We start from the raw sequence: 15,202 nt of genomic DNA, 5'->3' as shown, positions 1-15,202 counted from the left end.
TGTGTGGTGCTTAGTTGCTGGCTGGGGTTAAACCACAAGTGAGGGGAAAAAATAAACCTTTTATATTCGAGACCCAATGTCCCTTTGTTCTGTTCGAGGTCTAGCTTTCAAAGCATTTCCGTATATTTGGATAACACAGCATTGTACATGGGATTACAGAGAACTGCCAGAGCTACTCATGTCTTCTCTCCCACCTCTCGCATATGACAGCTCAACTCTATTGATGTTCTTGCTGACTGGGTTTTGGGTCCTAAGGCCCTGTTCGCTTAGTTGCAGGCTTGAATTTCCCTGTAGCGCTCTCATCTGAGCTAATGAAGTCAGTGCAGGCACGAGGCATTCTTGGTTTAGACAGAAGTGAATGTGAAATGGATTTTCACACTTCAGGGCATAAACCAGCTCCTACCTCATGGGATTAGAAACCACAGTCTCCCGTGGACAGGTTACTCCACAACTGTCCACCGCATGTTTTTTCTGCAGCAGGTGATGTTGGCTGCTGTCTGAGACAGATGGAAAACTAGAAGGACCGTGACCTGACCTGGTAAGGTAAATGTGTACTTTGTGTGTGCTGAATGGCCTCTGGATGGGGATTGCTTTGCTTTTTCCAAAGGGATTGTGGAGTTTTGTGAATGACTGCAATGGCAGAAAGGCCCTGTCTTGCGCTGCAGGCTGCCATTTACAGCTGAGCAAAGTGATACCAAAATGGCACAGCAGCATTTAGCCTTCAGTTTGCTCCACTGTAAATCACGCTGCATGATGCCAGCCATGGTCAGGGATTTATAGATTCGGAGCAAATTTTTGTAGAAGCTGTAGAATATAATAGTAATTCTGTACTTTCTAGGAAGCCTTAGACCACAAGACATTTCTGTAGATGCAAATTCTATACTAGGGCTGTAAGCCCTCTTCAATGGTTATTTTCTGTTTGACAGGATTCTTCATTAGTGGAGGGATGAAGCACACAGCAGGGTTTCTGCTCTCACTTGTAACTAATCCTGGGAAGAGGAAGCAGGGCTCTTCCTGCTGCAAGAGAGTTTGACACTCTTGTCCAGGGAATAATTTGCCAAGCTCTCTGGAACGGGTCAAAAATCAGAGTGGGTGAGCAGTCCTTCCAGAATGGATCCTGTGTAGAGCTGTGCATTGAACTTTATCCAACTGAAACCTGTTCATCAGTCTCTGCGCAAATCTCTTCTTGCTGTTGACGCTCCTCCCTCACAGACTGTTGCAGGTCTAATCCCGCCAGCTCTCATCTTACACCAGTTGTTTTGGTTTATACACAGGCAGGTGAAAGCTGGTGCAGGTCTTTTGAAGAACAGCACAGGAATTCATCACCTCATGCCAAGGTCTAATGGTGTCCCTGTGGACAAGGATGTAGTGGAGCCGTGCTCTTCCCTTTGGTGGTAGGGACAGACTATGTCCTTTCACTATTCAGATCGTGCCCAGCTTTGAACAGTGAGGGCAAGAGAAGGCCAACCCCAACACAGTCCTGAGCCATGAGACTTGCAAAGCTCCACAGAGTTGGCCTCGGTGTGCTGCTGGGCACAGGTGGAAAAGCCATGAATTTGTGGGGGCTGCAGTGTACACACCTGGTAATGAATGTAGAATTGTTTTTCATTTGTTTACTTTGGCCTTTTGATCTCCACAACAGGTTGCATTAGTTTTTTCTTTAATTGGCACATCTGTTCCCTTGGCCTTGGATTGTTGCCTTGGAGATGCACAAGAGACCTTCAGAGAACTGCTTATTACAGCAGCAGGTGTGCATAACGCTGACCTGGACAAGCCTGCATGAGTCACCTGCTAATGGTGTAGGTTGTAGGTGGCTGCATGAATCATTGAAAGTGAGGGGATCCCACACTGCCTGATCTCCCAAAGGGCAACATTAATGCCTTTGGGTGCTGCTTGTTACTGTGCATCAACAGCATATAGTACAAGATGGTTCACTCTCCTCTTCCTCCTCAGCTGACATGGGCTGTGAAACAGCATGGTGCTGCAGAGTAGGGTGGCTGAATGTGAAAAGCTGCAGCCCAAATCAGAGGCACTCTTTGGAAATCTGGCTCACCTGTAGCTTCTCACATGGAGGACAGTGAGGTTTGTATGGGCAGGAAGCAAGTTAGAAGAGCTATTTGTATTTGTGTGTGTTGTGTGCTTGTGTGTACTTGTCTGACTGATGGAGAAAGAAAAACCAAACGCACCAGACTAATGCCCCAGCTGCCCCGTGAGTCGGTGTGAGTGGGAGTTTGCTAATGTGAGGAAGGAGGGTGGGCTCCTCTGTGCGAGAGGCTATAAGGAGAGAAGTGGAGGGCATTGTCCTGCTGTCTCTAGACAGAAAAAACCTGCTGCAGGAAAGATGAGACGAGACACCAAAGGGGCAGGAGTAGAGTATAATACTTTGATACCCAGAAAAGGAGAGGATCTGACAACCAGATGATGGTTTTCAGCAGTGCTGGTGTGTCTCTTGGTAGCTCAGTGCCTGGCAACTTCGATAGCAGCGCAGATCAACTGTAGGAACATCCCATATGGTCCAGAAAGCTGTTCATGCATTTCCTCCCTCTGCATTACTCTTGATGACTGTTTGAGATCAGACACATCTCTCATGAGCAGCGATCCAGGTGCCAGGCCTTATGCTGTTCATGTAGCCTGGGGAGAGGTGGGGACCATTCCTCCTGAGGCATTGCCTGCACCAGGAAAACGTGCTGCAAAATCTCTCTAAAGCCACCTTCCCTTCGTGGGCAAGGACGTGCAGGGTGACAGCACATGACTGGTGACCCTTGAATAAGCTAGAGTGCACTTGCAAGAGGCCAGCAAATGTCCAGGTGCTTGTCCCACATGTATATTATACACATACACAAACACATGTATATATATGTGTGTGTGTGTGCCATTTTTGCAAACTGCTGGACACTCCGTAAGAAATAAATGCATGCATACCTGCAGTCTGGCCTTTTATCGCAAAATGTCACCCTGATAGACAGCCATGTGAGTTTGTTACAGGGAAGGAGAATTAAAGGGAGAATGGTCTGCCCTTGTGTGCAAAGAGACCACATCTCGCGAGCTACAAAAGATCCCCTGGGCAGAGGAACTTCACTTCATTGCAACTTCTACAACAGCATCTTTAGGGCCAGCTTCTGGCCAGGAACGCTGCTCGCATCATGTCGACCTGAAGCTCTTTTCGGCCCCGAGCAGGGACTGTGTTTGCCTCGTGAGGCTACTTGTATTTTATGGCTGGGTAGAGTTTTTTGGGATAGGAGAGTTTGCCTTGCTCTACTGCATTCATTTCCATCATCATTAATGAGAAAACAAAACTAACATGTATTTCTGGACTGAAGTCCTTCCAAGGGGCAGTTCTTCTGGGTTGCCTTTGAACCTGCTGCCCATGAAGCCAGGCCAGCAGCAGGCTGACTTCGTGATTATTTTCCAGCCCTGCTCCTGCCGGACAGAAATCCCCTTGGCCCCGTCACTGACCCGTGGCCCTAACCGGGGTCCCCACAGCAAGGAAGAAAAAACTTGAGGGAAAAGCCTCTCGGAGCCTCCCCGACGCGGGTGGTTCGAGCTGGGCTGGCTGTAAGGAGGATGAACCCTCCAGCGAGAGCTCGGGGTCTCCCTCAGCACCGTGGGGTGCCCCCCGCCCTCCTGCTGCCTCCACCTCAGCCTGCCCTGACGGCTCTGAGGGAAGATCTCCTTCGCGGCCCTCGGGGCCGGCCGGGCGCCTGCTCCGGGTTTGTGAGGTGAAGAAGAGGGGTCGGGTCCGGAGGCAGCCGCCATGACGGCGGCTGTGCCCCTTTCGCCTGCCCTCACCCCTCAGCATCCCCCCTCCTCCCTCCCGCCTCTTCTCCCCCCCCTCCATCTTGGGCCGCCCCTGCGGCGCCGGCGGGGCCCTGCAGGGGGAGCTGTGCGGAGGGCGGCGGCAGGCGGCGGCGCGGCGCCCTCCCGCGCGGGATTGACAGGCCGGGCCGGGGGAGGAGGGGGAGGAGGAGGGAGCGGCAGCGAGAGCCCGTATCGCCCCGCATCCCGCCGCCGCCGCCGCGCAATCCGCCGCCATCCGCCGCGCCTCTCGCCCATCGTCCCTCCGCACCCGGCTCCCCAGGCACTCCCGGCTCCCCGCCACCACCACAGGTGGGTATCGGGGGCCGGCGGCGGCGGCGGCCGCGGATATTTGGGGCGGTGAGTGGGGCCTGGGGGGGGGGACGGAGGGGGAAGGGGAGGGAGAGGGAGAGGGAGAGGGAAGGTGGGACGAGGCAGCCCTAAAATGGAGCCGGAGCCAGCGGCTGCCTGCGGCTGCAGCACCCCGCGGCCTCCCGCCTCGGCCCGGCGCGGGGGAGGAGGCGGCGCAGCCCTGGCGGGTCCCCCGCGCCGGGGGGGGGGGTGTCTGGCGGTGGGGGCGAGCCCCCCATCTCGGGCTGTTGTAGCCGCCTGTGTTTATTGTGCGACCCCCCCCCCCCCCCGCTCCCCTCCGCCGTTCCCGGCCCCATCCCCGCTGAGGGCCGCGGTGAGGCCCGGGGAAAGCGGCGGGGGGGGCTGGCGGGGACCGCCTGGGCTTGGGGCCCGTTGTCCGGGCTCCTGCCCCCGGGCCGGGGGAGGCCTGCTGCGGGGGGGGGGGGGTGTCCCTGTGTGCGGCGGGGCTGGAGCTTCCCCCCCCCCCCCACACACACTCCGCCGCCGCCCCGCTCCCCGGAGGGGTGCAGCAGGGGTTGGGGGCGAGGGAAAGCGAGGGCTGGGGAGAAGGGGGGAGCTCCCCGCTGCAAAGGCAGGTTGTTTTTCTTCATCGTCTGGAGTGTGACACAAAGATATTTTTGTCGCGCCGTGTGTGTGTGTCTCAGCAAAACAAGGAGGGGTGTGTGTGTGCATCCAGAAGGCTCGGTCGGTTTGTTGTTGTGCGGGAGCCTACAAAAGGGTGGCTGAGGCCGAAAGCTGAAATGCGGCTTGGGGCGGGGGGTGTGCGGGGCAGCTGCTGAGCGTGGGGGAACAAGGATGGAGTTTGTGCGCTGCGGTGCTGGGCGAGCTTGTTAGGTAGGTTTGAAAAGATGTTGGGGGGTTTTTTTGTTTGTTTAGGAAGCAGTTTTTCATCTCTGTGTGTGAGCAGATGTGCTGCAAGCTGGGGAAACCCTAATGCGGGTCCTGGGACACGTGTGCTGTGCATCTTCACCAGGGGGGTGGTTTGTTTAGTAGTGTTGGTTGTGAACTAAGAAGGTTTTTTTCGTTAAGGTGGTTGCGAACAACCCCTTGATCCCCAAAGTCAAAGCTGTCGCAAGGGGTTTGAATGAGCTGGGAGTTGTGGTTTTTGTTAGGAAAGTTGTTTTGTTTTGTTTCTGTCTTCTGAACATGCAAAAGGTGAGATACTCTTTGAGTATCAACTTATCAGATGTTTGACGTTACTGGTGTTGGGGGTGATAACATATAATGAACATAAATGTTTAGGACTTTAGTAATTTTCTTTCTTTCTAGGAACAGGTATTAAGTGTAAGCACATTGCAGTGTCTACATCATCTGCTGTAGTCTGCTTAGGGGGAAGGCATCCCGCCACTTCCAGGACTGAATCAAGGTTTATAGTGGAAGTTTTGTTTGTGTTAAGCCTTGTCTTGCAGATGCACGTGGGGCTTCCAGTGGCATGGGCTCTTTCATGATGTATAATAGCTGGTCCCTGCCTTGGAGAGCCCAAGGTTGGAGAATCAGCTCCTGACGAGTAGATCTCTCGGATACGAACTGCATTTTCCATGTTCAGTTGGCACTGGGGTAGTTAAACCCCAGTGTCCTAAAAGCTGGTGTTCTGGGCCAGGGACTGGGAAGTAAAGTCACCTGGAAGAGGTAGGGAGGAGGGAGGCTGAGACCATATTCTGAAACTGGAATTTAAAGAGGGGATGGAAAGTGATGGTTTCAGAATGATTTCTGTCTGAAAAGTTGAAGTAGCTCCCTGCATTTTTCACTCCAAATGAAGTATTGTAAATGGGCTTGGGTTTTCTTAGGAGCACATCTGGGGTCCCCAAGAACTTTGTGGGTTCATCATGGGCAATGCTGCTTCTTTCAGTACTGTGGCCTAAGAGGTTCTTCCTAGTTAGCAGAGTCTATTTTTGCGGTATGATAAACAAGACCTTTCCCATATGACCTCTTTGAAATGGTCTACGATTTTTCATGTTAAAAAGTTCAGATTAAAAGTCATGCTGAGACAAATCACACATACTGTTTGAGATTGCTGTGTTTGTTTTTTGCTGGTGTGTGGGGTTTTTTTAATTACATGTTTTCTCAAGCCAGTATGAGTACATCTGCTGTTAGCTGTATTTTGGTTTTGTGCTTAATTTGATATGTACATTGAATATAACTTGGTTCCTTTTTTTTATTTGTTGTTTGGGTTTGCTTTCTGCATGGCTTGAGTAGGCTAGATGTCACACATTTTAGGGTGCTTTCAGCAGCCTTCACTGATAAAATATATTTCTACGTGACTTGAGCAGATACCTTTCCTTTAAAAAAAAACCCAAGTAATAAATAAACCACAAGTTTCATATAGGTTTCCGAAGTTGTCATTATATAGTGCCTCGGTGCCTTGTTTTTTCTAGATTTGGAGAATTTTTATTGGGTTTTACAGTGCATTTTTTGGTGAACCGTGGGCTTTTTTTTTTTGTTTCGGTGTGTGCATGAGAGCTTAAAAGTGAAACTCAGCCAACTGGCTGAAGCTGGAAAAGTAAGTAAATAGTCCATACAAATGCTGGAAAGGAGATGCAGGGTTTAAAAGTATTTTAGTTTTAATAAATATGACTAATGCTCCTAAAGAATTTTTATTAAAATGATTTAACTTTATAGTGACATTTTAATAAAGCCTTTTATTAAAGCTTTGTGCAAAACCTAACTTCAAAGGCTAATTTACTTGAACAACCTCCTTCTAAAAGTAAGGGTGGCATTAGAGTCCGTATTTGTCTTAATGCCTGACGCAGCGTGCCGTGGTATCTGACTGTGTGATGGTATAAGGACAAACAATCCTCAGTCCTCGTGTGTGTGGCACTGATGCTTTTGCATAGGACCCAATTCCTGCACTGCATCTTCCTTGTCCTGCAGGGTATCGCATCTGAGGTGCAGCTGGCAAAAATCAGGACCATGGTTTAGGCATGTCTGGTAGTCCCTCCAGTTTGCCTGAGCTGTACAGTACAGAGCCTGTTAGATTACCCATTACAGAACTACCTGCCTATTTAAGATTCAAAAGTGTTGGTTGCTCAAGGCCTTCATTGTACTTACCTGAGTAATTGAAAGTATTTAAGGGCGAGCCAGGCTAACTTTAAGTGCTGCTGCATTGAAAATAATAGTAAGCTGTTTTATTTTTCTTTGATGATGATAGTCTGCACACAGTGATTTTGCTATAGTGGCATTTCCACTTGTAATTGTGTATTTTCTTGTTATAGGAATAGAAGCAATATGAACAGGAGAAACTTACTGAATACAGGATGGTAACTTTAGGGGAGGGAGGGAGGGAGAGAGAGGGTTTATCCCAAGGGCTGGGCCTCTTTGGTCATCCCTGCTTCTCTTTACTAGATTCCTCATTTATTCTGTAACTTGGCAGTGGGCATGTTGTCTCAGTATTAGGCCTTGCTCTTCAGCTAATCATGCCTTGTAAGTGGGTTTTGTTTTCCATGTGGCACTTACTCATTCTCCTAATAGGTCGATAATTTCACAGCTCCTTATCACTAGTTTGTCATTTGGAACAGAAGAAATACAACTGTGAGTCTGTCGGGTATCAGACAATGAGGTGAAAGCACAGTGAACAGGTAAAGGCTGGGGAGGTACAGCTCTTTCCTTTGCAGAACATCTTCTAACTGCTGAAATTAAGTGACTTTGTTATGAAAGTCGTGACGGCATGCTCCTGGAAAGCACCTTCTGAAGGGGGTTTTGCAGATACATGGAAAACCCATCTGGTTTGGTTAAAGAGTTGTTCTTTCACACAGGAGGAAAAAATGGGGCTAAAGCGGGAGATTGTATTATAATGTTAAGCCTCACTGAAGTGCAGCTTGGGCTCGTTTTCAGTTAGTAACTTGTACTGGTATTCAGGATGTCCTCTGTGTGCACGTGTGCTTCCTGTGCAGAATTAACTGAGAAGTTGGAGCTTACGAGCCCGTTATTTTGGAGCAAAGCTGTTTGGATGTGTATAGCTGTAAATCCTGATCTCTTTTTTTGGTCTGGGAGCATTGGGACCATAATTGAAGTGGACTGGAGGCTAGTCTAGTAGCCCAGGGTTGTTCTGTATTTTCCTGTGGCAATGGTTGGTTGTGAAGCTGCTTGACTCACAGTGCTGTGGGGTCTGTGAGGACAGAAGGTGGTTTTGAGGTGTTAAAAGGTGTATGTGCAGTTTTCGCAGGGGGTTGTTGTGCTTACAACAGTGTCTGTATTTTGCTTCTGAACACTTAAATTTTCAGGAAAGTGCTGGTAAACTGGAAGGGGCAAGAGAGCTCACTGTTACATCTTTAAGAGACTGGCGGTATTAATTTGTACAGACGGGTGAAAACAATCATACCTTGAGTGAAAGGGAAGAGGTAGTGGCCAGATTTGAAACATGCAAAAGTGAAAGAGGACGTGAAGGTGAGCCAGGCTTAAGTGCAAAGAAATACAGGAAAAATGCCAGGTAGAAAGCAAGGACTTGCTAACAGCACCCTAGGGTCTGGCCAAGAGGACAACTCTGTTGGACTGTAGTACTTCAAATGTCCACAGGGCTTCAGTTAGCTGTTGGGAGCATCATCAATAGCCTTTGGATTTCAGGTGAATAGCACTTAAGAGGAGTAAACTGTATAGTATTTGCAGAGTTAGCACCCTGTGGGAAGAGATTTGCTGGAGGAATCCTTCCTGGGTAGCTGTTGAGACAACTTGGACAAGAGTTGTAGTGATGGTGCTGCAAGGAGTGAATAGAGACAGGTTTAAAGAGCTTGCATTGGGACTTCGCCTCCCCCAGGCACTTCTTGTGTGGGAATATAGTGAATTTTTTGGAAGAGTTCTGCTGTGGGGTAGGTTCTTCAGCTATTCCTACCTGTATGTGGGCTGGGAGCCCGTACAAAAGCCTTGAGTGCTCTTGTTCAGAGTATGGAGTGGGCTGTGAAGCAGGCAGGGGAGTAGGGACATGCTCAAGAAATGCTTCTTCATGGCTGGAATAGTATCAAGTATGGTTTTATCTTGTTTCTGAAATAACCAAAGAATCAAGCTCCCACTTAGCAATTGAAACTTCACAAACCGTCATTTAGGAGTAGATTCACGAGATCTGAGTGTTATTATGGTGTTAGTGTTCTGCATCTGACCAAAATGTCGCCTTTAGTGATGCCTGTGATCCTGTTGCAGTGAAAGCAGTGTATGGGGTGGTTCATTTAGGAGGTGTTCGCAGCATTCCCCATCCCAGCACGCAGACCTGCTCCTTCAGAACTCCTCTGGAGCAGGGCTTCATTCTGCTGCCAGCCCCACAGCGTTAGGAAGACAGTGTGATTCAGAGGGTGGTTTCCAGCCCCAGAAAGTGGGAGATGAAGGGTCTGTTTCTTGCTCTGCCACTCAGCATAGCTGCAGAGTTCTGCGGTGTCATTTTCCTATCTGGAAAGTAGAAGTGGTGACGCTTACACACCTTGTCAGTTATGCACTGCAAATATCTATGTACATTAAAGCATTGGTGAAATGTTTTCACTTTCTGTCTGGTTCAGCGTAGTCCAGATGTCCTGTACATAGTCTGAGTTGCTTAGCTCTCCAGGAAACCTAAAGATACCTAAAGCTCCTTTCTTCGGAGTACTGAATCACATTGCATGTAGCGTGGTTTCCTGCCAGTTTGTACCTGTGTCCTTTTCCCATCAGATTCTTGTTAGCTTCCTTGGTATTCATTTGTAGTGCAAATGGCATCTATGAATAGGCTTCCTGTAAGAAGAATTGCTGTGCAATGCTGCATTGCCCTAGTGTTGTTAAAATGGGGGAACCTGGAGGAATACTTCCTTGGAAGCTTCAGCATCTGCAGTGTTTATGAACTGCAGGCTTGTCTGAACTGCTTGTAATCTTATTAATGGTTTGAACCGGCTGCATCAGTCTTGATGGCTGTGGGAAATCAGAGAACTCTGATAGAGAAAGATCTATTCAGCTCTTGCCAGGGCAGCTTTGTACCCTGCAGTGTGTGTGTTGGTGCTGGCCTGTCTGGCTGTAAAGGTGCCTGCCAGAGAAGCTCCCATCAGCGCCCTGGGGAGGAACAGGACTTGAGGGATCTGCTCAGCAGGGGTGTACAGGAACTTCTCCGTTGGGTGTGCAGTGAGAGATTGGCATTTACTGCCTGCTGATTGATATCATTGGGTTTCATCTCTAGTCTTTCTCTTCATAAAGATAACCTTTTATGCATAACCTGAGTGGGAGTTGAGGTCCTGAAGTCAGCAGACAGCCTGAGAGTGTGGAGAGGTGTTACCAAAGCCCACATCTGGTAGAGAGGCTCATCGACACAAGGTAAACACCCACCTCCCCGTTCCAGTGTGATCCTTCCTGAGACTGCAGAGAAAACAGAGCTGCTTACTCAACAGCTGATGGCATTTGTGTGGAAAGAGCTGTATCTGTTCCTGAAAACAGAACTTTTAACCCTAAAGACTGCCAGCTTTGCTCTGATTTCATCTGTTGGAGCTGTGACACCTCTGATTTCCTCTGTGCTTGTTGCTATAAAACCTATGTTCGCTGCTGAGAGATGGAACAAGTTGCTGAGCTTGGCACCAAGTGAAGGATTTGTGAAATGTTTGTGACTTGACTGGAAGAATTGCTCTGGCTGCTCCTCAGAATGCATCTGTTCTCTGGCAGCAGTGGATCACAGTCCTTCCACTTGTCCTTGCCCTGGCTGCGTAGGGTTCTCCAAGGTGAGCTACATCTAAAGATTCGCAGGCTTACATTTGGGTTCTGGAGCTGGCAGCACAGGTGTTTCACCTATGCTACTCTTGCTGTATCTCACTTGGGTTATATGGATATCATTGCTGTAATGATTTTTCAAAGTCTGTGTGGCAGAAGTGTCAGGACTAAGGGAATTTCACAACCTTAAAATGCAGTGGTGTTCAATTTAGTTGTTGGTGATGGAAGAGTCTTTGCCTTGAGCTGTCAGTCCTAAGACCCGGTACAGTGGCCTGAGAACAGTTGGTGCTTGTGTGGGTGCCTCCTGCCCTCGTGGGCTCCTCTGGAGCAGTGGGCAGGATTTGGTCCGCTTTCTGTGCCAGTGAGCAGTCTCTTCCACTGGAAGAGGTTGTTCTAGACATGACGAGTGCTGTTGCAATGCATTCACTCCTTGTTTGGCTCTCTACAACCTGCTCCTTTGATGAAGAGCTGCATTTTCTTTGAGGGTCTTGGCAGTGCAGGTTTGGGTGGCTGGGGCAGAAGCCTGAGCTCTGGGACTTACAACATTGCCTACAGTGTTACTTGAGCAAACTGTTTCTCTGCCTTGGTTACACAGCCTGTAAAAAGGATTGGTAGTACCAGCCCTGCTACCCATCAGGAGATCCCTACCAGCTACTTGCAGCCTGTTATAGTTGCTCAGATACCTAAATGCCCAGTTTACCTTACAGTTCAGCTGAATGTTGCCAGGAGCTTTCTGAACAGGTTTTGCCAACAGAGCATTATGCCAGGGATTTGTTTTGGTTTTGGATTTAAATTGCTTGCTCATGATCAGCCTCCTTGCTTTGGCGTTGAGGGAACAGGATGTTGTATCTGTGTATTCTCCCTGGACATTCAGATCTCAGAGGAACGCAAGCAGGGCAGGGTGGAAGGCAGAATCACTTTGGAGACTGTAGGTAGTGTGCTTCAGCTCTGGGCCTTGGTTGTGGAGGAGCCAGAGCATAAGTACAACTCTAAGGGTAAAGATTTGCGCTTGAATATGAACGCTCCTTTGTGCAGGCAGGTCGTGGGGATCACTAGGTCACTTCCCTTTCCTCTTGTACTAGAGTGATTGGGGTCTGGATTTGCTGAGGCCACAAGTAGTTCTTGCTGAACTGAGCTGCTCCGTCCTCTGTGGGTTTTGCCTCTGAAACGTGAAACAGCAAAGAAATATGCTCCTTTATTTCTGTTGTCTCTTGCTGTGGAAGTGCCTACAGGCGGTCATGGCTTCTGAGCCTGGTGAGGTTCATAGACAGGTGCATCAGAGTCAATTCATGCTGGGTCTTGTCTCATTTAACACCTTTATGGCCTGGATGAGAGGGCAACTAGTGTGATGTTGGTAGTTGGTGCTTCCAGGTTGCTCCACATGAGATACCTTGCTGCCTCCCTACAGTAATCAGCTCTTGATTCTGAGGGGTATGAAAACCCTGCAGCACTTCCTCTTGGGTTAGAGATACAGTTATTCCTTCCTGACAAGCTGACGCCAATGGGTCAGTTCCTTCTTTATGGCATGATGGGGCAGATGGGCAGAAAACTGGCTCTGTTTCTCTGGAGGGCTGTTGTAGTGCGTTGGGTTTGTGTGGCACGGTTTTGGTAGCAGGGGTGGCTACAGGGGTGGCTTCTGTGAGTAGCTGCTAGAAGCTTCCCCCGTGTCTGACAGAGCCAGTGCTAGCCGGCTCCAAGATGGACCCACTGCTGGCCAAGGCCAAGCCTATCAGCAACAGTGGTAGCACCTCTGGGATAACATCTTTAAGAAGGGAAAAAAGTTGCTGAGAACAGAAACTGCAGCTGGAGAGAGGAGTGAGAACATGTAAGAGAAACAACCCTGCAGACACCAAGGTCAGTGAAGAAGGAGGGGGAGGAGGTGCTCTAGGCACCAGAGCAGAGATTCCCCTGCAGCCTGTGGGGAAGACCATGGTGAGGCAGGCGGTTCCCCTGCAGCCCAGGGAGGACCCCACGTCAGAGCAGGTGGATGCCTGAAGGAGGCTGTGACCCCATGGGAAGCCGATGCTGGAGGAGGCTCATGGCAGGACCTGTGGACCCATGGAGGGAGGAGCCCACGGCAGAGCAAGTTTGCTGGCAGGACTTGCGACCCCGTGGGGGACCCACGCTGGAGCAGTGTGCTCCTGAAGGACTGCGTGCTGTGGAAGGGACCCGCGCTGGAGCAGTTCATGAAGAACTGCAGCCCATGGGAAGGACTCATGTTGCAGAAGTTCATGGAGAACTGTCTCTAGTGGGAGGGACCCCACGCTGGAGCAGGGGAAGAGTGAGGAGGAGTCCTCCCACTGAGGAGGAAGGAGTGGCAGAGGCAATGTGTGACTAACCGACCGCAACCCCCATTCCCTGTGCTGCTGCGGCGGGGGGTAGGTAGAGAATTTGGGAGTGAAGCTGTGCCCGGGAAGAAGGGAGGGGTGGGGGGAAGTTGTTTTAAGATTTGGTTTTATTTCTCACTACCCTACTCTGGTTTGGTTGGTAATAAATTAAGTTAATTTTTCCCAAGTTGAATCTGCTTTGCCTGTGATGGTAATTAGTGAGTGATCTGTCCCTGTCCTTATCTCGACTTGTGAGCATTTCGTTATATTTTCTCTCCACTGTCCAGTTGAGGAGGGGGAGTTACAGAGCAGCTTTGGTGGGCACCTGGCACCCAGCCAGGGTCAACCCACCACATGTAGACAGACACTCCTTTCAAGGAAAGAATTAACTGCACACCTTGGGTTTTCTGCTGCTTGGAGAGGAGGGGGAGTTTTGTGAGCACAGGATCTTGCAAGTACTTTCTGTGGGCTGTGAACCAGCTTTCTGACTGGATTTTTTTTGCTCTGTGCCATAGTCTTGCATCCTCAGGATGAAGTATTTCTTATCTTTGTCTGCATCCTCAATTACTGGAGGTCAGGGCTCCTTTCCAGGGTGTGGCATTGTCTGTCCAGCCCTTACAGAAAGGACCACAGAATTTGTTAATGCGTTTGTGTAAATACAATTGAGGTCTTCTCCAGACTCCGGTCTGCTTTATCAGTTTTACAGTAAGTTACAAATCCACCCTTTCTGGCTGCCTTTGCCTGCCTGCCTTCCCAGCATTGGGAAAGCTGTTTAGCAGAGAAGTGAGGCTTCTGTATTTTACAGGCCAAACCTGAGATCAGAAAGATCTGTTTTCTCTAGAACTGTGCAGTGATTCAGTAACAGTAGTTGTGATTCCCAACCTGTTGGTATGTTTATAAGAGGGGGCAGCAGGTGAGCTTGGTGAAGACAGAGCTGAGAAAATGAGGTCAGGTCATCTTACAGGATGTGCCCTTTATGCCCCCCTGTTGTCACGTTTTATCTTTGCCTGTAGAGCTCCACTCCACAGAGTTATGATAGATATGCTGTCCAGAAGACACTGCCTCTCCTCCTCACCATCTTGCTGCATGTCTCAAATCCAGGGTGGCTTGGCTTAGAGAGGCCTGATGATGGGGCTGGCCAGTGGGCAAGTCTTCTGGCAGACAGCCTCCAACAGTATTACTCGGCTAACAGCAATCCTCTGCAATAAATCATGGGAGTTGTGATCCTGGTCTCCCATTCCCTGTCTTTACAGGGAGACAAGGTTCATGGGAGATGGAGAGAGAAGCTGGAATTGTGCAGAATTAAAAAACTGGTACTGCCAAATAGACCTATTCAGCTAAGCAAGGAGGGTCCCTCCTTATGAATCAGGAGCTGTCTTTGCTACAGGGTGTCTACCTTTTCTCTGCACTGCAGACTAACTTGCTTCTCCCTGTTTGGCAGGATTTGGTGCCACATTCAGGGTCTCGGCAGGCCCTTTTTCAGGTGTACCAAAAAATCTTGGCAGCTCCCTGTGGAAGCAATGCAACAGAACAACAGCAAGCATTTTCTTGTGGCCTAGACTCTTGCTACAGCCTCTGCCTGCTGCACAGCTCTTCTGCATTGATCCTGTTGACTTTGTACTTGGATGCTGATATTCTCGTATTGCTCCCCTCCTTACTAAGCAGTCTCTCCTAGGAACCAAATGCTCCTCTGGTCCCTTCCCTGCTAGGCTGATGATCCCTGCCTGGCCCGAAGAGGGCTTCTACAGGATGTAAGTGCATCTGGCACCAAGTCTCTAGGACAGCTGGTCACAGTTTCACCAAAGCTCTTCCAAGGGCAGCCAGTGGTGTCTTTCATCGCTGAGGCAGGTGGTGACTGTTTCACAAATAGGTGATTCTTTGGTGCGACATGTTCCAGGAGACCAGTAGTGGTGTCTCCCTGTTGACAGATAAATGTTTAGCAATGAGAAGTGCCAGCAAAATTGACCATGTGTATTTAAAGAAAAGTGAACATCACTAATCTTCTGTAAAACTATACTAAGTTTTTTAAAAGGTTTCACATTATCAGTAACATTAGAAACCAC

At 49.3% G+C, this 15,202-nt stretch overlaps 1 protein-coding gene across 13 annotated transcripts in view; it reads left to right on the top strand.

The window, feature by feature from the left end:
- The window catches only part of PRRC2B (proline rich coiled-coil 2B), a 64,219-nt gene that overhangs the window by 7,195 nt on the left and 41,822 nt on the right, over nucleotides 1–15,202 (top strand). For 7 of the 13 annotated variants that reach the window (XR_008239425.1, XR_008239426.1, XM_052815864.1 and 4 more), the window contains exon 1: nucleotides 3,944–4,107. The exons of 3 other annotated variants lie outside the window; for them this stretch is intronic. The gene's annotated coding sequence lies outside the window, so the exon portion shown is untranslated. Of the gene's footprint in view, nucleotides 1–3,943; nucleotides 4,156–10,129; nucleotides 10,426–15,202 lie in introns of those variants that run through there. 3 more of the 13 variants (XM_052815862.1, XM_052815859.1, XM_052815865.1) reach the window with 2 other exon arrangements.

Source organism: Harpia harpyja, chromosome 19, assembly GCF_026419915.1.
Source record: "Harpia harpyja isolate bHarHar1 chromosome 19, bHarHar1 primary haplotype, whole genome shotgun sequence".
Taxonomy (NCBI): Eukaryota; Metazoa; Chordata; class Aves; order Accipitriformes; family Accipitridae; genus Harpia; species Harpia harpyja.
This window is presented reverse-complemented; position numbering and strand designations above follow the sequence as displayed.